General features: G+C 43.8%; 2 long non-coding RNA genes across 6 annotated transcripts in view; one reads left to right on the plus strand and one right to left on the minus strand.

The window, feature by feature from the left end:
- Nucleotides 1–9,516, plus strand: part of LOC132535802 (uncharacterized) — a 156,088-nt gene extending 146,572 nt beyond the window's left edge. For 2 of the 5 annotated variants that reach the window (XR_009547515.1, XR_009547516.1), the window contains one exon: nucleotides 2,642–5,068. This is a non-coding gene — a long non-coding RNA (uncharacterized LOC132535802). Of the gene's footprint in view, nucleotides 1–2,641; nucleotides 5,069–7,033; nucleotides 7,240–9,236 lie in introns of those variants that run through there. The other 3 variants (XR_009547517.1, XR_009547518.1, XR_009547519.1) reach the window with 3 other exon arrangements.
- LOC132535801 (uncharacterized) overlaps nucleotides 1–12,732 on the minus strand; it is a 72,851-nt gene extending 60,119 nt beyond the window's left edge. The window contains exons 1-3 of the long non-coding RNA XR_009547513.1: nucleotides 12,548–12,732; nucleotides 9,441–9,794; nucleotides 1,017–1,081 (exon numbers count right to left, since the gene is read on the minus strand). This is a non-coding gene — a long non-coding RNA (uncharacterized LOC132535801). The remainder of the gene's footprint in view (nucleotides 1–1,016; nucleotides 1,082–9,440; nucleotides 9,795–12,547) is intronic.
- Between the last annotated feature and the right edge of the window lie 11,756 nt (nucleotides 12,733–24,488).

The raw sequence follows: 24,488 nt of genomic DNA on the forward strand, positions 1-24,488 counted from the left end.
TGGGACAGAGATCTAACCAGGAAACTCAGGAGAAGACCTATAGCTTGGTGGCATAGCTGTGGGGCTGTGAAAGTCTCTTTGCATAACCACTAGATTATCTCTGCCACACCCTGCTTTATCTCTTGGTCAGGAGTCAGTGATTAAGCTAAGAAGCCTATTGATAATTTAAAAGCCCTCAGGCTCCCATAGCCTACAGGGAAGAAAAAAAAAAGAGGCTTTTAAACCACTGAGCTAACTCAGGTATTAGAATACTAGTGAAACAACTGTTAACTTCCACCACTGTGAACCCTTTAATTAACTTACTTAGACACAAGTCAATCCAGGCAATAGTGATCAGTAATTTGGAAAGTACTGAGAGAGGGAACTCATAACATAATATATAAAATGGTTAAAACAACAAGAAGAAATATTGGAGAAACGAACCAGGACAAGAGTCCAGCTAAAAGTTCCCCAGAGGGCGAAGCACAAAATAACAAATTCAACATCCAAACACTAGCTAAGGAAATAATCACAGGAGTGAGTAAAGAATTTGAAAAAATTGTAATCAGAATTACAGGAACAACAAATGAGACTATGGAAGAAAATACCAATTATCTCAGGGTTATTAGAGAGCTGAAAGGTGAAATCACTGAGCTAAGAACGCAACTAGCTGAACAAGCTAAAAAAAATTATTTGCTTTCGTTTCCCTTTATTGTTATAGTTATTATTGTTGTTATTGATGTTGTCGTTGGATAGGATAGAGAAAAATGAAGATAGGGAAGACAGGGAGGAAGAGAAAAAGACAGACACCTGCAGACCTGCTTCATGGCCTATGAAGCAACTCCCCTGCAGGTGGGAAGGCAGGGGCTCAAACAGGAATCCTTAAGCGGGACCTTGTGCTTTGCAGCATGTACACTGGTTAAGCTGCGCTACCACCCTACTCTCTTGGCAAAGACTTTCATGGGAGCTAGGCGATAGAGCACCCAGTTGAGTGCATTTATTACGCAAGGACCCGGGTTAGAGCCCCCACTCCCCACCTTCAAGTCTGCAGGTGTCTTTTCTCTCTTCCTATATTTTCCTCCTCTCAATTTTTCTGTCCTGTCTAAAAAAAAAAAAAAAAAAGGAAACAATGACGGATTGGTATATTCCTAGTGTTGGCAGGGAGCCCCAGCAATAACCCTGGTGACATAAAATACTTTCACGTCTGAGGCTCTAAAGTCCCAGGTTCAATCCCCCGCACCACCATAAGGCACAGAAGAGCAGTGTTCTGGTTAAAATTACTAAATTATAGAAATAATAACAACAAAATTGTTTTTATTTTGTGTTTGATAGAACCAGAACACTAGTTTAATGTGGAATCCTAGTGTCCTACAGTCTACCTGCTGTATCATCTCCCCTATCATTTTTATCTTTAAAAGGAAGATTACAAGGGAAAGAAATGCTAAAGAAACAGCAGCAGACACAATCTGAACGAATCCATCCATTACTAATAAAAGTAAGGCTTATAGATACTTAAGAAAATTTTTTGGAACCTCAAAGGACAGAGGATGAAGTCATACAGTATGATATTTTTTGGAGCGACAGTGTCATCAAGCGGATGGTTTTACAGCACAGCCGCCAGCCTTTCCATGGACATGGCGGGCAAGGCTAGCGGTGGTGGGAGGGATAGTGTTGGTTTAAAGCAAAGAAAGGATTCGAAAGCCAGACTAAGTCAAGCAGCACTGTTTAGAGTGAGTGCAGAAACAAAACGTTGTATAAAGGCCCTACGTTCCACACCAGAAACCCTAGACTGTGGGTCCTCCTGACTTCCTAGGCTGCGGGACATGGACGAGGTAGCCGCCATGTTTGAAAGTAGTAGAATCTTCTGCCTCCTTAGCTGGGTCCCATTGAATCCTTTCGAGAGCAAGTCTGTCAATTGGGTCCCTGGGGGACTGGAGGGGCCACAGGGAGCCAGGACTTGAATCCTTCTTTGGAGGTTACAGGTCCAACCACAGAAGGGGGAAACGGAGGTATATGACACCAAGTCAGTAATGTCATTTTTTTAGCCAGGATTATGAATTTCTTGTTATTTGCTAGCAGGCGCAGAGAAGAGTAATGCAGGAGGTGAAAGATATCTCCAAGCAGTTAGTGCTGTTCCTATGAGACGCTCATCCATGTGTCTGTCTCTTGAATTTCCAGAACGTGCTCTAGACTTGCTCTATACTTTTCTCCAATATCCTAAAGGATAGAAGAGCAGTAGGTGGGTGTGGGGTGGGTGGGAGTGTCTAAAAGAAGCTAGATCCTCGGCCTACCTTTAATTAGTGCTCCACTTTTTACTCTTCGACAAACAAGTTCCGCTTGATGGCAGTATTGCACCAGGAAAACCAACCTATCCTGCCAAAGTGGCCTTTCCCTCCGCCCTTTGCTGAAGAAAAAAAACCGGCAATACACAGCCAATTACTATTAAACATGGCCGCTAACTATATGGGTTCCTTAGGGGAGGCATCCACAATTTTGATGTTCCAGGGAGCTGAGCCTGTCTCCTGTGAATCCACTTAACCTACCTCTTTATGACCAAAATGGATATTCCTCATAAACCCTTGCGGAAGACTTGAGTATAAATTATATATATATATATCTGCCCCCATGTTTTTGTTTGTTTGTTTGTTTGTTTTACTTCCAGGATTATCGCTGGGGCTCAGTGCCTGCACAACGAATCCACTCTCCTGGAGGCCATTTTTCCCTGTTCTTGGATAGGACAGAGAGGAGTCGAAGAGAAAGAATCCTGCAGGCCTACTTCACAACCCGTGAAGCGACCCCCCCCAACCCCAGCAAGTGGGAGCCATGGGCTCAAACCGGGTCCTTAAGCAGGTCATTGCGCTTTGCATAATGTATGATTAACTCACTGTGCTACCGTTGAGCCGCCAACCACCGCCATGTTAGTGGACACATTGCAGAAATGGGTTCACTGTTATTTCTACAACTATCTGTCTATATTTGCCTTTTACTTTTTCCTATGGTCCCATCTTCTTTGCAGCACTGCTTCACCACTTGTGAAGCTTTCTCCCTGCAGGTGGGGACTGGGGGATTGAACCTGGGTCCTTGCAAATTGTAACATGTGCACTCAACCAGGTGTGCCACCACTCGGCCCCAATAAATACCATTTTCTTAGAAAACAATCATTCCTGTGTTACAAGAGTGACACAAAGCCCAAATTAAGTGTTAACTGTATTTCTATGTCCCCATTACTATAAAACACTGTTCACTAATAAATGGGGACAGAATTTGTTTTGAAAATCTAAAGGTTCAGATTCAAAAGTCCAAGGTCCAATCCCCCTGCACCACCATAAACCAAAGCTGAGCAGCACTCTGAAAGGAAAAAAAAAATTATAGAGCCAGGTGGTGGCAACCTGGTAGAGTGCACAAGTCACCATGTGTGAGAAATTGGGTTCAAGTCCCAATGTCCCCTCCTGCAGGGGGAAAGCTTCACAAGCAGTGGAGCAGTTCTGCAAGTGACTCTTCTTCCCTTTCCCTCTCCCTCCCCTTAATTCTCCCTCTCTACTTCTCTGTCTCTATCAGAAAATGAGAGACAGAGAAAATATATAAACAGCCACCAGAAGCTGTGGAGTCATTGTGTAGGTACCCAATTCTAGTTATAACCCTGGTGGCGATAACAAAAAAAAAAAAGCATGTTTATTAAGTATGTAGTGTTAGTAAAATACATAGTAACTGTCTTATGAATTTACTTTAGCTGTTGCTTTCAAATCTGTTGACTGTCATGAGTCTCTGATTTCATTCCCTCCCACGAAATAATACCCGATTTATTGATAATTAATATTCCCTATTTTTTTTCTTTATAAAAAAAGATTTCATTTCAGAGCTTTACTCTGGATTTCCAAGGATTGAAATCAGGACTTTGGTCACTCCACAACAGTGCCACTTCTCGGCTATTCCATTTCGTTTTTCTTCAGTTTTTTTTTTTTTTTTTGGTCTCCAGGGTTATTGCTGGAGCTCGGTGCCTGCATTACGAATCCACTGCTCCTGGAGGCCAATTTTCCCATTTTGTTGCCCTTGTTGTCATTATTATTATTGTCATTGCTGTTGTTGCTGCTGGATAGGACTGAAAGAAATCGAGAGAGGAGGGGAAACAGGAAGGGGAAGAGAATGACAGACACCTGTAGCCCTGCTTCACCGCCTGTGAAGGGACCCCCCACACACACACAGGTGGGGAGCTGGGGGCTCAAACCGGGATCCTTACACCGGGTCTTTGAGCTTCCAGCCATGTGTGCTTAAGCCGCCGCGCTAACACCCGACCCCCTTTTCTTCAGTTTTTATCATATAATCTGTACACTAATATTATATATTCTAGATAATATACTCTAGAATTGTGCTCTCTTTAAAAGCAAATAGCTTTCCTCTATATGTGTGTAAAAGAAAGAAAAAAAAATAAGCCAGGTTCAAGCCCCTGCAGAGGGATAGCTTCACAAACAATGCTGCAGGTGTCTGTCTCTTTCCCTTTCTCCCCTCAATTTCTCTTTGTTCTGTCAAATAAAATAAAGTTTTAACAATCAGAATGGCATTGACAAGCAAAATAATTTCCTCTCATTTCTTAAAGTTTATTTATCTTGGATAGAGACAGAGATAAATTGAGAGGGGAACGGGAGATAGGAAAAGGACAGAGAGATACCTGCAGTACCATTCAAAAAGCTTTCCCCTGCAAGTGGGGACTGGAGGTTTGAACCAGGGCCCTCTGCCTGGGCTGATTTCCTTTTATTTTTTGTTTTTTATTTATTGTGAAAGATAAGGAGTAAGAAGAGAGGGGAGCAGAGAGCACTGTTCAGTTTGGACAAAAGATGGTGTCAGGGGTGAGGGTAGACAGCGTAATGGTTATTAAAAGAGACTTGCATGCCTGAGGCTCCAAAGTCCCAGGTTTAATTCCCCACACCACCATAAACCAGAGCTGAGCAGTGCTCTGATAAAAAAAAAAAAAAAAAGTTTTGCCAGGAATTGAACTAGTGACCTCAGAGTCTTCAGTCTTTAAGCATGCAAGTTAGTGCTGTAACAGACTGAGCTATTTCCCCAGGCCCCTCTAATATTTCAACTTACAGGGAGTCTGGCGTTCACTCAGCAAGTTAGGTGCAGGTGGCGTGAAGCGCAGGGACCAGTGTAAGGATCCCGGTTCCAGCTTCTGGCTCCCCACCTGCAGGGGTGTCGCTTCACAGGTGGTGAAGCAGGTCTGCAGGTATCTATCTTTCTCTCCCCTCTTTGTCTTCCCCTTGTCTCTCCAACAATGACGACATCAATAACAACTACAACAATAAAACAAGGGCAACAAAAGGGAATAAATATTAAAAAATAAGTCATTAAAAATAAGAATAACTACAACAATAAAACAACAAAGGAAACAAAAAGGGAAAAAATATATATAATTTTAAAAATTTCAACTTACACCACTAGTCTTAATATATAAAGGACACTTTTCTATATGTCATTTATGAGACAAAGTTAGCACCCAGTAGAAAAAGACTTAGTTCACAGAAAAAGAAATACAAAGACTTGTCTCCTTCTCACCCCTAAAAGGGAAAAGGCAAACTATATATTTTTTGGTTTTTTTACCAGAGCACTGCTCAACTCTGGCTTATGGCAGTATGGGGGATTGAACCTGGGACTTGAAAGCCTCAGGCATGAAAGTCTCTTTGCATAACCATTATGCTATACCCCCACCCATCTTTTTTTTTTTTTCCATGAGTTCTCACTATGACCTGCCCCTCTTAAGAGCCTGCTAAGTGAGACTTCTCTTCAGTTTGGCTTTTCTCAAATGTTCCCCCAAATCTTAACCCCCCAAACCATTATAATATCACTGTAGACAGTTTCCTTCTTTATGTGAAAATTCCTAAGCTCTCCTCAATCTTCACTACTCTTTCATGCCATCAAATCTCTATAGAAGTTGATACTTTAAAATGTGGATATAAGGGACCAAAGAAGTAACCAGCTAGGTTCAAGCCCCAGCACCACCTGGCACCAGAGGAACCTCTTGTGTTTTGGTCTGTCTCTCATCTGAATAAAAAAACAGCATATGTGCAAGGCCAAGAATCCACACACACACAAAAAAAAGGACATAAGGGGGGGGTGTGTCGCTACAGAAGTGATTAAGTAGGTCTGCAGGTGTCTTTCTCTACCCCTCTCTATCCTTCCCTCTGTCCTATTATATATATATATTTCAAAAAGTGGGGGGGGGGAATGGCCTCTAGGAGCAATGGATTCATAGTGCAGCCCCAGCATAACCCTGGAAGCAAAAAAAAAAAAAAAAAGCATAAGGCCAACTTTCTGCCTCACTCTCAATAGCAAGAACATGCACACACATACACTCATATCCTTAACAATGTCATTTAAAAACTAGGTTTTTTTGGAGGGGGAGGGGATAGCATAATGGTTATACAGAGACCCTCATGCCTGAGGCTCCAAAGTTTCAGGTTCAATGCCTCACACAAATAAAAGCTATAGCTGAGCAGTGCTCTGGTAAAAAAAAAAAAAATACATAAATAAAAATAGTATTAAAAAAAACACCTCCGAAGGGAGGCTGGACAACATACTCTATGCTACACCTGAGAAATATGGGTCCTAATATTGGGGCAGTTTGGAAAGTCCCTACTCATGAACACAGAATGTGAACTCAGATCTACAGGGATGCAGAGGTCACACAGGCTTCTAAGCTGAATATGGGCCCCAGATCACATCCAATCGATGGGGTTTACACTCAACAATATTTGTACACCTTTCCCATATTTGGGAGCTACCCTCTTCCCTGATCCAGCTTTCTGGTCCTTTTTCCAGCCATGACATCATCTCCCTAGACAATAACTTGGATCCACCTGCATATCAGATTTCAGACTCAGGGGAAAGGAAAAAGAAAAAAAAACGAGTGTAGCCACAGACTCTTTGGAATATAACTAAAATATGCCTACTAGCCATCTACAAAATGGAGTAACCCCCAGCACTTCATCTGCACTATTCCAGCCTTTAGGTCCATGATTGATCAATAATTTGTTTGGCTTTGTATGTTAACTCTTTTCAGTCACCAGGTTCCAGATGATGCCAAGCAGACTTCCCTGGACAAATGAGCCCACAAATATGTCCTGGAGCTCCGCTTCCCCAGAACCCCACCCCACTAGGGAAAGAGAGAGACAGGCTGGGAGTATAGATCAACCTATCAATGCCCATGTTCAGCGGGGAAGCAATTACAGAAGCCAGACCTTCCACCTTCAGCATCCCCCAATGACCTTGGGTCCATACTCCCAGAGTTAAAGAATAGGAAAGCTATCAGGGGAGGGGTTGGGATACAGAGTTCTGGTGGTGGGAATTGTGTGGAGTTGTACCTCTCTTATCCTATGGTTTTGTCAGTGTTTCCTTTTTATAAATAAATAAAAAATTAAAAAACAGTTTTTTTATTCCTAAATTAACTTGCTTGCCTTATTCATAGTTTATATTATTACTACTTTTATTATCTAGTAACCTGAAATTATTTCTTTTTTTTTAATATTTATTCCCTTTTTGTTGCCCTTTTTAAAAATTATTCCCTTTTGTTGCCCTTGTTTTTATTGTAGTTATTGTTGTTATTGATGTTGTCGTTGTTGGATAGGACAGAGAAATGGAGAGGAGGGGAAGACAGAGAGGGGGAGAGAAAGATTAGACACCTGCAGACCTGCTTCACCGCCTGTGAATCGACTCCCCTGCAGGTGGGCAGCCGGGGCTCCAACCGGGATCCTTATGCGGGTTCTTGCGCTTTACACCACCTACGCTTAACCCGCTGAGCTATCACCGACTCCCTATTTTTTAAATATTTATTCTCTTTTGTTGCCCTCTTATCATTGTAGTTATTTTTATTGATGTCATCGTTGTTGGATAGGCTAGAGAGAAATAGAGAGAGGGAGGGAAGACAAAAAGGGGGAGAGAAAGATAGACACCTGCAGACCTGCTTCACTGCTTGTGAAGTGACTCCCCTGCAGGTGGGGGGCTTGAACCAGAATACTTACTCTGGTCCTTGCGCTTTGCACCACCTAGGCTTAACCCGCTAAGCTACCGCCCAACTCCCAGAAATTATTTCTTTATAAAATATTGTTTCTTGTGGAGTTGTACCCCTCCTACCCTATGGTTTTGTTAATTAATCCTTTCTTAAATAAAAAAAAATTAAAAAAAAAATATTGTTTCTGTGGTCTGGGAGGTGGTGAGTTGGATAAAACAGTGGACTTTTGGGTGGTGGGTAGATAGCATAATGGTAATGTAAGCAGATTTTCCTGCCTGAGGCTCCAGAATCCCAGGTTCAATCCAATCCCCTCATCACCATAAACCAGAGCTGAGCAGTGCTCTGGTGGAAAAAAAAAAGTTAAAAAATAAAACATTTGACCCTCAAGCATGAGGTGCTTAGTTCAATCCCCAGCAGCACCTACAACAGAGTTCTCTGGTTCTTTATCTTTCTCATAAGTAAGTAACTTTGTTGTTTCTCTATTAAGAAAAAGCATCCTCTTTTCAGCTGTTCTTGTATCAAAGAACTATAAATACACATACACTTCAAAGGTAGTGTGGGTTCCATGCCAGATGACCATGCCCAAATGAGTCACATGACTTTTTTAATTTCCTAGTGCAATATGATGGGCTTTGACCTCTAAAGGGTCCCTCTCTCAACTACCTCTGGTCACTTCCATAAGGAACAATGTCTTGTGGGCCCTCTTAGAACCTTGGCTCTACCATAAAGCAATGAGGACGGTAGAGATAGCACCAGTCTCTGAAGGGAGGCTGGGGGTATCCTGCCTTGCCACTAGTCGTGAAATGAGTGCAGCCTGCAATGTTCCTCAGATGTGACCATGAGCTATAAGCTCAGACTAATAGGACTTACACAGGCTAATAGACTAATAGGTTACACAGGCTCTGGTGCTAAATATAAATATGTATTTATATATGGGCCCTGGAGCAGGTGGATGGAGGTAAATAGTTCACTGTAGCCACAGACTTTTTTTTTTTCTTCATAAGAATGGGAGCTACTCCCTTCCCTAATCCAACTTTCTAGCCCTTTTCTCTACTCTGACACCATTCTCTTACACAATATTCTTAACCAACCTCAGGCTAGCTACCAAACTCAAGCAAAACTACTATAGTTTTATGCCCCCAGGAACACGCCTAAAATGGTTCTCCTAGCTCTCTTCTACCCTAAAATCCCTAATCTCATCTGCTCTGACCCTACTTTTTGGTTCCTGTTCATAAACCATCTTGTCTCAATTTAGGTCATGCCACCTTCCAGACACCAAGTTACAGATGCTACTCCATCCCGACTTCTCTGGGCAGACGAACTCACCAATGTGTCCTGGACCCTCGCATCTCCAGTGCTCTGGTCCACTAGGGAAAGACAGAAACAGGCTGGGAGTGTGGATCGACCTATCAACACCCATGCTCAGCGGAGAAGCAATTACAGAAGCCAGAACTCCTACCTTTTGTTCCCCATAAACAACCTTGATCCATACTCCCATCGTGGGAGACGTGATAGGATGAAGAGAAGAGGACTCTGCCTTCCAGCTCCATCAGCACCCAGAGAGAGAGAAGGAAAAGGAGAGGGACATGTGGAGGTAGTTATGATGTCATGTGTGGCTTAGAGGGAAAGAGAGGATTGAATCAGAAAAAGAAGGGGCAACTATGTATAAATGTGGACAGATAGTTGTAGAGAAGATGGTTGACCCATGCCTACAACATTAAGGGAACTGTGGTGGATTGCAGTGGGGAGAGTGAAGATTCAGAAGACTGGTGGTGGGAATGGTGTGGCTTCAAACCCCTGTCGACATGTAATGCTGTAATATAAAAATAAAAATAAAGAAATAAAAAAAAACTTCCCAGTGCACATAAAGCAATGTTTACACTATACTGTAGTCTAAGATGTATAAGAAATGTGCATGCATGCCCTCATTAAAATGTTTCATTGCAGGTCCAGGTGGTGGCACATCTGGCTAAGCACATATATTACAATCCACAAGAACCCAGGTTGAAGTCCCTTGGTCCCCAAATGCAGGGGGAAAGCTTCAGGAGTGGTGAAGCAGTGCTGTAGGTGTCTCTCTCCCTATCTCTCCCCCTCCTGTCTCAATGCCTCTGTCTCTATCCAATGATAAATAAATGTTTAAAAATACTTCATTGCGGGCTGCAGAAGGTGGAAGGTCTGCCTTCTGTAATTGCTTCACACAACGACCCTGGGTCCATACTCCCAGAGGGATAGAGAATGGGAAAGCTATCAAAGCTATCAGGGGAGAGGATGGGATATGGAGACCGGGTGGTGGGAATTGTGTGGAGTTGTACCCCTCCTATCTTCTGGTTTTGTTAATGTCTCCTTTCTTAAATAAATTTAAAAAATACTTCATTGCTTAAAAGAAAAAGGAAGAAAGGAAGGAAAAGGAAGTGAGCACATGCTGTTCAAAAAATGGTACCAGTACCCAGCACAATTGCCACAAAAGTCCAAATCAGAAAAGATGCAGTATGTGCAAGGCTCAGTAAAAATCAGGTACATATGCAGGTGGAAATTTCAAGTCACCTATGTCCTCATCATTATGCAGAGCCCTAGAAAAATTGGAGGGCTTGTTTTTTACATTGGGTTAAATGCACACACAGTAGGGCTAGGGAGACAGCATAATGGTTCTATAAAGACTTTCATACCTAAAGCTCTGAGGTCCAAGGTTCAATTCCCAGCACTACCATATACCAGAGCTGAGCAGTGTGTTCTAGTCTCCTCTCCAACTTTTTCTCTGTATCTCTTTCATTACAATAAATAAAATAATAGTTAAAATAAATGTACACGTGGAAATGGACCTTTAATACCGATGATTATTCCTGGGCAAAAATTCACTGCAGGAAACGTTATTCTCTAGGATCTAGGATCCCAGTCCCCTGGGATGTTCTCAGTCCCCTGCAGTGTTCTCAGCCCAACCCTACCCAAGTCCCCTGGGATGTTCCCAGTCCCCTGCAGTGTTCTCAGCCCAACCCTACCCAAGTCCCCTGGGATGTTACCAGTCCCCTGCAGTGTTCTCAGCTCAACCCCACCCAAGCCCTCCTTCCCAGGGGCCACATAAATGGAAAGGAAAGAGAGAAGGGAGAAGGGCTCTGCAAGCCATCCCACCTTTTTCTCTCAGAGCCATCCTTTGGCTTAACAGAAATGCTTCCATGCCACAACTTGGGAAAGGCCTGGGAAAGGGTGGGGGTGGGAGGGGGGTGTCTCTACTGGGGGGTACATACACACTGGCTTAAGGGAAGTGCTTCCATGCCACACACACACACACACACACACACACACACACACACACACTGGTTTCAACACACACACACACACACACACACACACACACACACACACTGGCTTAAGGGAAATGCTTCCATCACACACACACTGGCTTCAGCACACACACACACACACACACACACACACACACACACACACACACACAGCTTAAGGGAAATGCTTCCATGTCACACATACACACACTGGCTTCAACACATACACAGTGGCTTATGGGAAATGCTTCCATGCCAAACACACACTGTCTTCAACACACACACACTGGCTTCAACACACACACACACACACACACACACACACTGGCTTCAACACACACACACACACGCACACACACACACACACACACACACACAGCTTAAGGGAAATGCTTCCATGTCACACATACACACACTGGCTTCAACACATACACAGTGGCTTATAGGAAATGCTTCCATGCCAAACACACACTGTCTTCAACACAACACACACTGGCTTCAACACACACACACACACACACTGGCTTCAACACACACACACACACTGGCTTCAACACACACACACACACACACACACACACACACACACACACACACACACACACACACACACACACACACACACTGGTTTAAGGGAAACGCTCCCATGCCACATACACACACACCCCACCCACACACTGGCTTAAGGGAAATGCTTCCATGCTCCACCCCCCACACACACTGGTTTAAGGGAAACGCTCCCATGCCACCTACACACACACCCCACCCACACACTGGCTTAAGGGAAATGCTTCCATGCCCCCCCCCCACACACACACTGGCTTCAAAACACACACAACACACACCGGCGCTGGCTTCAACACACACACACACACACACACACACACACACACACACACACACACACTGGCTTAAGGGAAATGCTCCCATGCCACACACACACAGGCTTCAACACACACTGGCTTCAACACACACAGGCTTAAGGGAAATGCTTCCATGCCACAATGTGGGAGAGGCGCTCAGCCTCCCCCAGGTCAGTCTCCCCCAAAACACAGCCTTTCACCCGCCGGCCCATGCTGTCCTTGTGGCTCTGGAGTCTGTAAGAAGCTGGGGTCTGCAAGGTTGCAGCCACCACTGTCCAAGGCTGCTAGGCGGGCTCCAGCTGCCCACAAACTGGAGGAGAACGCATAAGGCCTTTGGGGCCAGAAAGGCAACCTGATCCCGGAAAGGAAAGGCAAACAAAGGGCGCAAGGCTGGAGCCATGCACCCACAAGCCCTGTGGACTCACCCCCGGGACCCCTGGGACATCGGATCCTGGATAGGCACCTATCAAGCCCCAATTCTTCTGCTTCTCCTTGCTCCAAGGAGTGGGGTTGAGGGCTGAAAGAATGAGGCCCGGAGGAGAAGGAGGATAAAAGCACTCTCCAGGGCGGGTCCCGCCCAAGGGGAGGAGTGGGGCTCCCTCTGTGGGCCCCAGATGCCCGAAGGGGCGGGGAGAGGTGGGCTTGGGAAAGTTTCAGGGAAACCTCCAGCCAATGGCCTTGTTGCTTGACGGAAAGACTTAATTACTCTTGCTTGTAGGGTCTGTGCCGGAGAGCTGGCAAATGGTGGATGGATGTGCTTGGATAGCAAAATGGAAAGTTTTACTGTTCAACACTCACAAAACTCTTCGGGGAGTCAGTTTAAATAAGCGCACATTCAAACTTAGGAGTGTGCATTATTCATATTTCTTTGATTACTGAACTTTAAACATGTCCTTCCGGGTGAGAAGGGTAAGGAACAGATAAAAGGGACAGGTTCAGGAGTCCAGCGTTAGCGCATCGGGTTGGTGCAAAGCATAAGGATGGGCCTAAGAGTTCCAGTTTGATCCCCCTGGCTCCCCGCCTGCAGGGGAGTCACCTCACAAGCATTGAAGCAGGTCTGCTGGTGTCTTTCTCTCTTCCTCTGTCTTGACATATTTTTTTCTAGGTTTTTCTATGCAAAAATGTGTCACACATTTTCAGACAACCCAATGGAGCTTAAATGGAAGGGGAAGGGGATCATGTCTTTGTGTCCTATTTTCTTTCTTTCTTTCTTTCCTTAATTTTTATTTATAAAATGGAAACAGTGAGGGAGTCAGACTGTAGCACAGAGGGTTAAGCACGGGTGGTGCAAAGCACAAGGACCAGCGTAAGGATCCCGACGCCCCACCTGCAGGGGAGTCGCTTCACAGGTGGTGAAGCAGGTCTGCAGGTGTCTTTCTCTCCCCCTCTCTGTCTTCCCCTCCTCTCTCCATTTCTCTCTCCAACAACAAAACAGCAATAAAAACAACAATAATAACTACAACAATAAGAAAAAAAAAGGGACAGTTTCAGGGTAAGATGGATGCCTTCTCCTTCCCTGAGGCTGACCCTGTAGACTTATCTGTGAGCAGAACTGGAATGTAAATGAGGAGGCAGAGAAGAACCCAAATGTAAGAACACCAGCTGTAGGCAGGCTGTGAATCTTCACCAGAGACAAAAGTACTCATTGTCAACATATTCTGAGGGGGAATCTTGCCCCAGTGCAGGGTAATATGCAATCGATAAACAATGTAATACTATATCACCTGTACAATAATCATCAATTGATGTATGCCTACCCATAGCCTCAAATGAATATAAAAAGTAGGGCCAGACCCCATCACCTGGGGCCCTATTTGGGGGGGGGTCCTGAGATTCCCACACAGACATGATGGGTCTAGACCTCTAACAGATCCCTCTCTCCACTGTCACTGGTCATCTCCATCAGGAACAACATAATGGACCCCTTTATGGGTCCCTATAGGACCTTGCCCTCAATGTGGATCAACAATGGTAGGGAATGTTCCATTCTCCAAAGGGAGGTTGGACAACATAACATACTCTACCTACAACCTGAGGATAATAGGTCCTGAAATGAATGCACCTTTGAATGTTCCTAGCCGTGACCACAGAATGTGAGCTCAGACCTACAGGGATGCAGAGGTTACATAGGCTCCTGTGCTGAATATGGGCCCCAGGTCAGATTGATGGGGTTTATAGTTAACAATACTTATATACTTTTCCCCTATTTGGGAGCTACTCTCTTCCCTGATCCAGCTTTCTAGTCTTTTTTTCAACTATGACACCATCTCCCCAGACAATAACCTGGGTCCACCTGCATATTAGATGTCAGGCTCAGGCAAAAACTAGTAAAGTCATGGGCCCCATGGAATATACCTAAAATAGACCTACTAGCTTTTTCAAAAACGGTGAGCCGAAATCTTCCTCTGCAATATTCTTGTCTTTAGGTTCATGATTAGTCTACAGTCTGTTCTGCTTTATATCTTAACTTGTTTTCAGTCACCACGTTCCAGATGCTACCATGATGCCAACCTGACTTCCCTGGGCAAACAACCCCACCATGTGTCCCCACTTTCCCAGATGCCTGCCTCACTAGGGAAAGAGAGAGAAAGGCTGGGAGTATGGATCCACCTGCCAATGCCCATGGTCAGCAGGGAAGCAATTACAGAAACCAGACCTTCCACCTTCTGCACTCCATAATGATCCTGGGTCCATACTCCCAGAAGGATAAAGAACAGGATAGCTTCCAGTGGAGGGGATGTAATATGGAACTCTGGTGGTGGGCATTGTGTAGAATTGTACCTCTTTTATCCTACGGTCTTGTCGATCACTATTAAATCAATTTAAAAAAGATAGATGACTGGATAGGGTACATGCTTTGCCATGTGTGCAGTCCAGGCTTGAGCCCCAACACCATATGGCAGGTATTATGACACTGAAGTAGACTCTAGTGCTATAGTGTCTCTCTGTCTCCTTCCTCATCTGTTCTCTCAGGAAAGCTATCAGGGAGGAGATTGGATATGGAGTTCTGGGGGTGGGAATTGTGTGGAAATGTACCCCTCTTATCTTATAGTGTGGTCAATATTTCCATTTTATAAATTTAAAAAAAGTGGTGCTGGCCTGCAGCTGCTTCTGAACCACAGCCAATCTGGCCAATTCCAACTGCTGCTGCCCAAGCGGGAGTCCCCCTAAAGGCCTAACTCCTGAGACCACCACCATACCAGCCCTTCCTGGGGAGCCCGAGCCAGCCCCTATGCACTCTGCTGGACCTGGGTTAGGCCCACCAGCCCTTGCACTCTATCCTGGTCCTCCAGGCCTCTCCAGACTCGCTCCTGCAACACCCCCCCCAGTGGACCCCTAGGCCCCATCTGTGAGCCCTGGGGCTTGAGCCCTTCTCCAGGCCACCCCAGAAGGAGGGTCTGTACTACCCCTTCCTGTGGCCTGAAATGTTCCACCAGACTGATAGCGGGCTGCAGGGAAGACCTGTCCACTTGCTCTTGGAACCAGGCTCTGCAGACCAGGAGGCCAGCAGGCCAGGTTCCCCATATCAGGAAGAGGAGAGGACCCCAGCATCTTGCCACGCCTGCCTGGGGCGAGGGACACCACCCTCGCACCTGTGCCTGGAAGTCCTGCCTGCCAGTCTCCCTCTGCCTGCTATGTGCTGCCCAGTGTGACCTGGGGCACATGGTGATGAGCTTCACCTTCGGCCCTGCCCCAGCTGGCCAACTGAACAGAGCAGGGACTGAGTGTCACCTGGGTATTGTGCTTGCAGAGGGTGGCCAGGGTGCTCTGGCTGGCAGCCAGTTGGAACTGCTGGTGACAGTCGCCCAGATCTGGATCAGGAGAGGCTGTGGGCGCAGACTGGGCTCGGGCAGCCCTGGACCCCCAATGGGAGCTCGACTCACCTCTGGCTTGGTCATGTCCCTCTCCAGAGGAAGGCATCCTGTTCCCAGTCCTCTCCTCAATGCCTGGGAGTAACCCCTTATCTTGGCCCAGTATCTAGTCTCCCTTCTTCTCTGAAACAGAACATATTTTTCTGTTAAAATAAAAAGTGGTAGTATGGACCGACCAGTCAACGTCCATGTTCAGCGGGGAAGCAATTACAGAAGCCAGACCTTCCACCTTCTGCAACCCACGACCCTGGGTCCATGCTCCCAGAGGGATAGAGAATGGGAAAGCTATCAGGGGAGGGGATGGGATATGGAGATTGGGTGGTGGGAATTGTGTGGAGTTATACCCCTTCTGCCCTATGGTTTTGTTAATTTATCCTTTCTTAAATAAAAAAAAAATTTAAAAAAAGATCTTTTGTAGAATACAAAAAAAAAATAAAAAGTGCCACGTTGTTATTATTTTCTTTTTTATTTAAGAAAGGGTTAATTAACAAAACCATAGGGTAGGAGGGGTACAATTCCACACAATTCCCACCACCCAATCTCCATATCCCACCCCCTCCCCTGATAGCTTTCCCACTCTCTATCCCTCTGGGAGCATGGACCCAGGGTCATTGTGGGTTGCAGAAGGTAGAAGGTCTGGCTTCTGTAATTGCTTCCCCGCTGAACATGGGCGTTGACTAGTCGGTCCATACTCCCAGTTTGCCTCTCTCTTTCCCTAGTAGGATGGGTCTCTGGGGAAGTGGAGTTCCAGGACACATTGGTGGGGTCTTCAGTCCAGGGAAGCCTGGCCGGCATCCTGATGGCATCTGCAACCTGGTGACTGAAAAGAGAGTTAAAATACGAAGCCAAACAAATTGTTGAGCAATCATGGACCCAAAGCTTGGAATAGTGGAGAGGAAGTGTTAGGGGGATACTCACTGCAAACTCTAGTGTACTGCTTTCAGGTATATATTTTGCAGTAGTTTACAGATACGTGTGAACATATGCTCTCTCTCACAAAAACTGGTGTATATCTAGGTTTTGGGACTTTGTTAGAAAGTGAACCACCTGAGATGGAATTAGAGAATACTATGAAAGGAAAGGTCTCACCCGAGTAATGAAGCTGAAGGGTTGTCATTCCACATGTGAAGTTTCTGGACACAGTCTGAAGTGAAGCATGTTGAGGTGGCAATCATTGTGTTGGTTAGGTTGTGATCAGCAGATGCAATATTATTTGATATGGATTGGGAGAGGCATACGGGAAAGTAGGCCCTATCCAAGGGTTCCAGGACTGGGGGAAGTAGGGGCTCTATAGTGGAGATGTGAGGTTCCTGCTGTCTTAGGATTCAAAAAGACAATCGATAGTTAATGTTATCATCACATTATTTGGTAATTGGGTTAACTTTGAAAAGTCCTTTTGTTATGGTTTGCTGTACAGTACCCAGTATCTTGTATATAGCTGTGCTATTGGTTGCTTCTGATCTACTTGGTCTAGGCTTTTGAGAGAGTCCGCATATCAAATACACAGCCTATATATTAAAAAGATTCAGTTTGTGTTTTGAAAAACTTCGAGACATACAATTAATTTTCCCCCTCTCGTATTAATTAACTAGTGATTGATATGACTACATTTTACTAGGAGTGTACATAAACACCATTCCCACCACCAAAAGACTGTGACCCATGCCTCCCACCCACTCCCACCCCCCCACTGGCCCAGGAAGCAGCATATCTACCCATCACCACAGGGTTTTTACTTTAGTGCCCTACTTATAATTTGGTCAGGTCCTGCTTTTAGTTTCCCTTTCAGATCTTCTTACTCAACTTCTGCTGATGAGTGGAATCATCCCATACTCATCTTTATCTTTCTGACTTAGCTCACTTAACATAATTCCTTCTAGCTCTGTCCAAGATGGGTCAGAGAAGGTGGGTTCATTGTTCTTGATAGCTGCATAGTATTCCATTGTGTATATATACCGCAGCTTTCTCAGCCACTCATCTGTTGTTGGGCACCTGGGTTGCTTCCAGGTTTTAGCTATTATGAATTGTGCTGCTATGAACATAGGAGTACACACCTCTTTTTGGTTGGATGTTATAGAGTCCTTGGGGTATAATCCCAGGAGTGCCACATTGTTATTTATTTATTTATTTATTTATTTATTTATTTATTTAAAAAGTGGAGCCAGGGGAGTCAGGCGGTGGCGCACTGGGTTAAGCGCACGTGGCGCAAATCGCAAGGACCTGCGTAAGGATCCCAGTTCGAGCCCCTGGCTCCCCACCTGCAGGGGAATTGCTTCACAAGCAGTGAAGCAGGTCTGCAGGTGTCTGTCTTTCTCTCCCCCTCTCTGTCTTCCCTTTCTCTCTCCATTTCTCCCTGTCCTATCCAACAACAATGGCATTAATAACCACAACGTTAAACAACAAGAGCAACAAAAGGGAAAATAAATAAATAAATAAATAAATAAATAAATAAATAAATAGTGGAGCCAGGTAGATGGTGGAGAACCCTGTTAGCTCAGTTACTATGCTCAAGGGCCAGAGTTCAAGCCCCAGGTCCCCATCTGCAGGGGGGACAGGTCAAGAGTAGTGAAGCAGGTATGCAGGTATCTATCTTTCCCCCTTTCCCGAAACTCCACTCCCCTTTTAATTTATTTTGGTCTCATCAGATAAAAATAAGAAAAGGAAAAAAGAAGAAAGGAAGGAAAGAAACAAAGGAGGGAGAGAAGGAGGGAAGGAAGGGAGGAAGGAAGGAAAGAAAGAAAGAAAGAAAGAAAGAAAGAAAGAAAGAAAGAAGGAAAGAAAATGGTCATTAGGAGCAGTGGATTCGCAGTGACAGTACCGAACCCCAGCAATAGATAACCCTAATGGCAATAAAAATAAATAAATAAATAAATTTAAAAAGAGTATAAAAAAAGACATCTTAAATGTAGGGTGGGAGATACAACATAATGGTTATGCAAAAAGACTCTCATACCTGAGGCTCCAAAGTCCCAGGTTCAATCCCCCACACCATCATAAACCAAAGCTGAGCAGTGCTCTGGCAAAAACAGAGAGAAACTTTTGATTTAATTTAAGTAACAGTGCCCTTCTGGCCTTTCTGCTTTCTGGCCTTTCCAGTGCCCCATGCAGTTGGCTCTGCCTGGATATCTTTCCCTAATAAACTTTCTCTTACTTGTACCTGAGATCTCGGGTCCCATTGTTTCTGCATGGCTTCTAGTAAGAAGTTCCTGGAAAATCAAGAGCCTTACCATAGACTGGCTCATTTCCCACCCCCACCCTTACCTGGACCCCTACCTTTCTTACAGGAGCTCACTATCAAAGACCTGCTAAGGAGCCCTTGATCATATATATATATATATATATATATATATATATATATATATATATATATATATATATATATATGGAGAGAGAGAGAGAGGTCAAAGGAAGGGTGAAGATAGAGAGGGGTCAGAGATAGAGAGACACTTGTAGCACCACTTCACTGCTGTGAAGCTTTCCCTTCACAGGTGGGGACCAGGGTTTGGAAATGGGTCTTTATGCACTGCAATGTGTGCGCTTAACCAGATGCACTACCACCTGGCCCCCAGACCTCACATCTTGTGTGCTGTAAGCCAGGCTGCAGCAGATGGCTCCCACAATGCCAAGGTGGGGTGAATGGGAATGCGTTCTAGATCCCAAGGAGTCACGGTGAGTTATAGGTTTCTCCTGCCTGATGAGTACCTTGACATTGAAATGAAAAATTCACAGCAATAGAATGAAGGAGAGAAAACCGCTGTGAGTGGTGACTCTCACTTTCACATTCTAGCATCCCGAGTGAAAACCTTGATGGACTCTGATTGTAGTCAATCTGTTCTCACTTTTTATTTTTAATTTAAACTATATTTATTTATTTTCCCTTTTGTTGCCCTTGTTTTTTTTATTGTTGTTGTAGTTATTATTGTTGTTGTTATTGATGTCGTCGTTGTTGGATAGAACAGAGAGAAATGGAGAGAGGAGGGGAAGACAGAGAGGGGGAGAGAAAGATAGACACCTGCAGACCTGCTTTACCAGGATCTTAATTCCGGTCCTTGAGCTTTGCGCCACCTGCGCTTAACCTGCGGTGCTACCGCCAGACTCTCTGTCTCTCACTTTCTATCTGAAAAAGTCTAACAGAGCAGTGAAGCCCTAGGGATAACAGAAAACAAACAGGCAAAGAAGAAAATTGACGTCTGAGTGTCAAAAGAAGTTGTGGTATGTATAAATGATGAAATACTACCAATTGTAATAAATGATGAGATCTTTCTGCTTGGCTGCTACATGGATAGAACTGAAGAGAATCATACTAAGTGAAATAAGACAGGAGAAAGACAAATACTGGGTGATCATACTCATAAGTGGAACCAGAAACAAAGAAAGGAAAAACAAGGAGCTAAATACTAATAAATTAGTATCTATTTCATCAGATCCAATACTTTAAAAGGGGGAGGCGAGACAATACTAAAAGGAGATTGAGGTGTGGGTGTCAGTGTTCTATAGTGGAACGAAATGACGATTTGGTGGTGAGTGAGGTGTACTGAAACCTGTCTCAGGGCAATGTGAAACAGTACCCCTGGGACAACAATCCTGTAAGTCAACAATTCCTCAATACAGTGGTTTTGTTGAAAAATCAAGAATATAATAAGCACTTTCAAGGGATAACTGAAGTCATCTATCCCAGATTCACCTTCCAGTGTAGTCACTATTTATTTGTTTGTTTGTTTTACTAGAGTACTGCTCAGCTCTGGCTTATGGTGGTGCAGGGGATTGAACCTGAGACTTCAGAACCTCAAGTAGAAGTCTTTTGCGGTAAAGGATTTCTCTCTCTCTCCCTTTCTTTCTTTCCTTCTTTCTTTCTTTCTTTCTTTCTTTCTTTCTTTCTTTCTTTCTTTCTTTCTTTCTTTCTGTCTTTATTGAGGGATTAATGGTTTACAGTTGACAGTAAAATACAATAGTATGTATATGTATAACATTTCTACATAACAATACAACCTCCTCTGAGGTAAAAAGATTTCTAATAACAAGTATCAGGAAGCCCGGGACTAGAAACTTCTTCAACACACTGTATCCACCCCCAAATCAGCACAAGTGGCCAAGTGACTACCCCTCATTTCCTGCCTGCATCTGTTTGCATTTTATTACCTCCCTCCCCCGAAAAAACTTTACAGGCTCAAGCCACCAAGAACAGCTGCTGTCCAGTCATTCCCAGCCTTGTGCTAAGGCTAGAACTCCCAGCCCCCCTATTTTCACTCATTCATTCTCTTACTGTTTGTACAGAAGTGGCTGGTAATTTCCAGAGGCAGGGACAATGAGGAACCTGAAGTGTTTTGCCTCAGCCTGGCAGCTGCTTATTCTTGCATTTCTTCTTCTTTTTTTAAAATTTATAAATAAAAAAATATCAAAAAGACCATAGGATAAGAGGGGTACAATTCCACACAATTCCCACCCCAGAACTCTGTATCCTATCCCCTCCCTTGAAAGCTTTCCTATTCTTTATCACTCTGGGAGCATGGACCCAGGGTCATTATGGAGTGCAGAAGGCGGAAGGTCTGTAATTGCTTCTCCACTGGACATGGGCATAAGCAGGTTGACCCAAACTTCCAGCTTGTTTCTCTTTCCCTAATGCCCCTGACTTTTTTACACCAACAGTAAAATACAGTAGTTTGTCCATGTGTAACATTTCTCAGTTTTCCATGTAGCAATTCAACCCCCTGTAGGTTCTCCCCTGCCATCATGTTCCAGGACCTGAACCCTCCCCCAACACGAGTCTTACTTTGGTGCAATACACTAAACCCAGTCCAAGTCCAGCTTTGTGTTTTATTATTTTTCAACTTCTATTATTATTATTATTATTAGTGATTCAATAATGATCAACAAGGTTGTGTGGTAAGAGGGGTACAATTAATACAATTACCACCACCAGAGAGTCATATCCCACCCCCCTCCACTGGAAGCTTCCATATTTTTTATCTGTCTGGGAGTATAGACCAAAGATCTCTATGGGATGCAGAAGGTGGAAGGTCTGACTTCTGTAATTGCTTCTCTGCTGGACATGGGCATTGACAGGTCAATCTATACCTGTTGGGAGAACATTATTTTTTGCTAGATGTAATGGAAGCATAACCAAGAAATAGACTTTCCGGCAAAGCAACATTTTATTTTAAATAACTAAAAATTTGGAAGAGGGAGGTTGCATAATGGCTATGGAAAAAGACTTTCATGTTTAAAGCTCCAAAGTCCCAGTTTCAGTTCCCTGAAGCACCATAAGCCACAACTAGACAGTGCTCCGTTTTCTTTCTCAGTGTTTTTTCTCATGAAAATAAAACAAATAAAATACATTAAAAATTGAAGAACTCCCCACCCATCCAAAGAATTCTGTGTATACCTGTCTTCATAGCAGAACAGTTTATAATAGCTCAAACTTGGAAGCAACCTAGGTGTCCAGCAACATATAAAGTTGTGGTACATATACACAATGGAAACTCAGCTATTTAAACCGATGAAGTCACTTTTTTTTTTTTTTTAACCAGAGCACTGCTGAGGACTGAACCTAGGGCCTTCAACCCCTCAGGCATGAAAGTCTTTTGCATAACAATTATGCTATCTCTCCAACTTGAATTCACCTTCTTCACCTCAGTTTGGATGAAATTTAAAGGAATCATGTTAAGCAAGATAAGCTAGAAAGAGAAGAATGAATTTGAGATGATTTCACTCATGGGCAAAACTTAAGAAACAAGAACAAAAAGTGGGAATACAAAGTAAAACTTTGACTGGTTTGTTGGGTTGCACAGAAGCAAAGAACTAGGCAGAAGGAAAACAGAAAGAGGGTTGGAGGGAGGGGGCACTGTGAGAGTGTTTTGCAGACACCTGTCTTGGTGAGATGAGAAATTGTATCCATGTGCCAACGACTGGACTGTAAATCCTTAACCTCCCAATTAAAAAAAAGTAACATAAAATTAAATAGAAATTATATAAATCTGAAAATTTCATTTTCTAGGCTACAATTTTCATATATGGAAAAGGCTTAAACATTAATTTCTTTAACTGTCCTGCATGTTTTAGGACAAGCAAAACTTTTTTTTTTTGTCTCCAGGGTTATCACTGGGGATCGGTGCCTGCACTACGAATCCACTGATCCTGGAAGCCTTTTTTTTTTCCTTTTTGTTGCCCTCGGTTATAGTTGTTGTGGTTATTATTATTGTTGTTATTGCTGTTGTCGTTGTTGGATAAGATAGAGAGAAATCGAGAGAGGAGGGGAAGATAGAGAGGGGAAGAGAAAGACACCTGCAAACCTCCAAGGCTTGGGAGGCAACCCCCCTGTAGGTGGGGAGATGGGGCTTGAACTGGGATCCTTACCAGATCCTTGCACTTTGTGCCATGTGCAATTAACTCGCTGCGCTGCCGCCCGGTCACCAAAACTGATTTTTTAAAAATATTTTATTTACTTATTTTTAATGAAAGAGATACAAAAAGATACACACAGAGAGCTACCAGAGCACTGCTCAGCTCTGGTTTATAGTGGGGCTGGGGATTAAACCTGGGACTTTGGAGCCTCAGGCATGAAAGTCTTTTGCATAACTATTATGCTGTTTCCCCAACCCTGCAAAACTGTGTTTTAGAGATAATTTGTATTATAATGTAAGTAGCTGGGTTCACAGTATTTCTTTTTAAAAAGTAAGTCCTTACTCATTTATTTAGTGTATGCTTTTAAAATATTTATTTTCCCTTTTGTTGCCCTTGTTGTTTTTCATTTATGTTGTAGTTGTTGTTGTTATTGATGTTGTCATTGTTAGATAGGACAGAGAGAAATGGAGAGAGGAGGGGAAGACAGAAGGGGGAGAGAAAGATAGACACCTGAAGACCTGCCTCACTGCCTGTGAAGGGACTCCCTTGCAAGTGGGGAGCCGGGGGCTAGAACCCGGATCCTTATGCAGGTCCTCCGGCTTCGTGCCACATGTGCTTAACCCGATGCACTACCGCTCAATTTCCTAGTTTATGTTTTGTGGAGACAGAGCTTTACTCAAACATGATTTCATAGCCCAGGGTTGCTTTTTGTTTATTTTTTAGAAAGACTCTATTTATTAGTGAGAGAGATGGGATCTGGGGAGATAGCAAGTATCTTTCTTTCCCCTTCCCTCTCTACCTCCTTTGTCCCTCTCAATTTATCTGTCTTTATCTAAAAATAAATAAAATACAAAAAATAAAAGAAAATCAAATAAGAATCCTTCACAGACGAATGCATTTGTTTTCTTACCAGAGGGAGAAGATTACCAAAAAGATTACTGTATTCCTTGCATCTTGAAATAAGTGAGGCTTTGTTATAATTCCTTTTAAAAATATTTATTTATTTATTTTCCCTTTTGTTGCCCTTGTTTTTTTTATTGTTGTTGTAGTTATTATTGTTATTTATGTCGTTGTTAGATAGGACAGAGAGAAATGGAGAGAGGAGGGGAAGACAGAGAGGCGGAGAGAAACACAGACACCTGCAGACCTGCTT

Source organism: Erinaceus europaeus, chromosome X (assembly GCF_950295315.1).
Source record: "Erinaceus europaeus chromosome X, mEriEur2.1, whole genome shotgun sequence".
NCBI lineage: Eukaryota > Metazoa > Chordata > Mammalia > Eulipotyphla > Erinaceidae > Erinaceus > Erinaceus europaeus.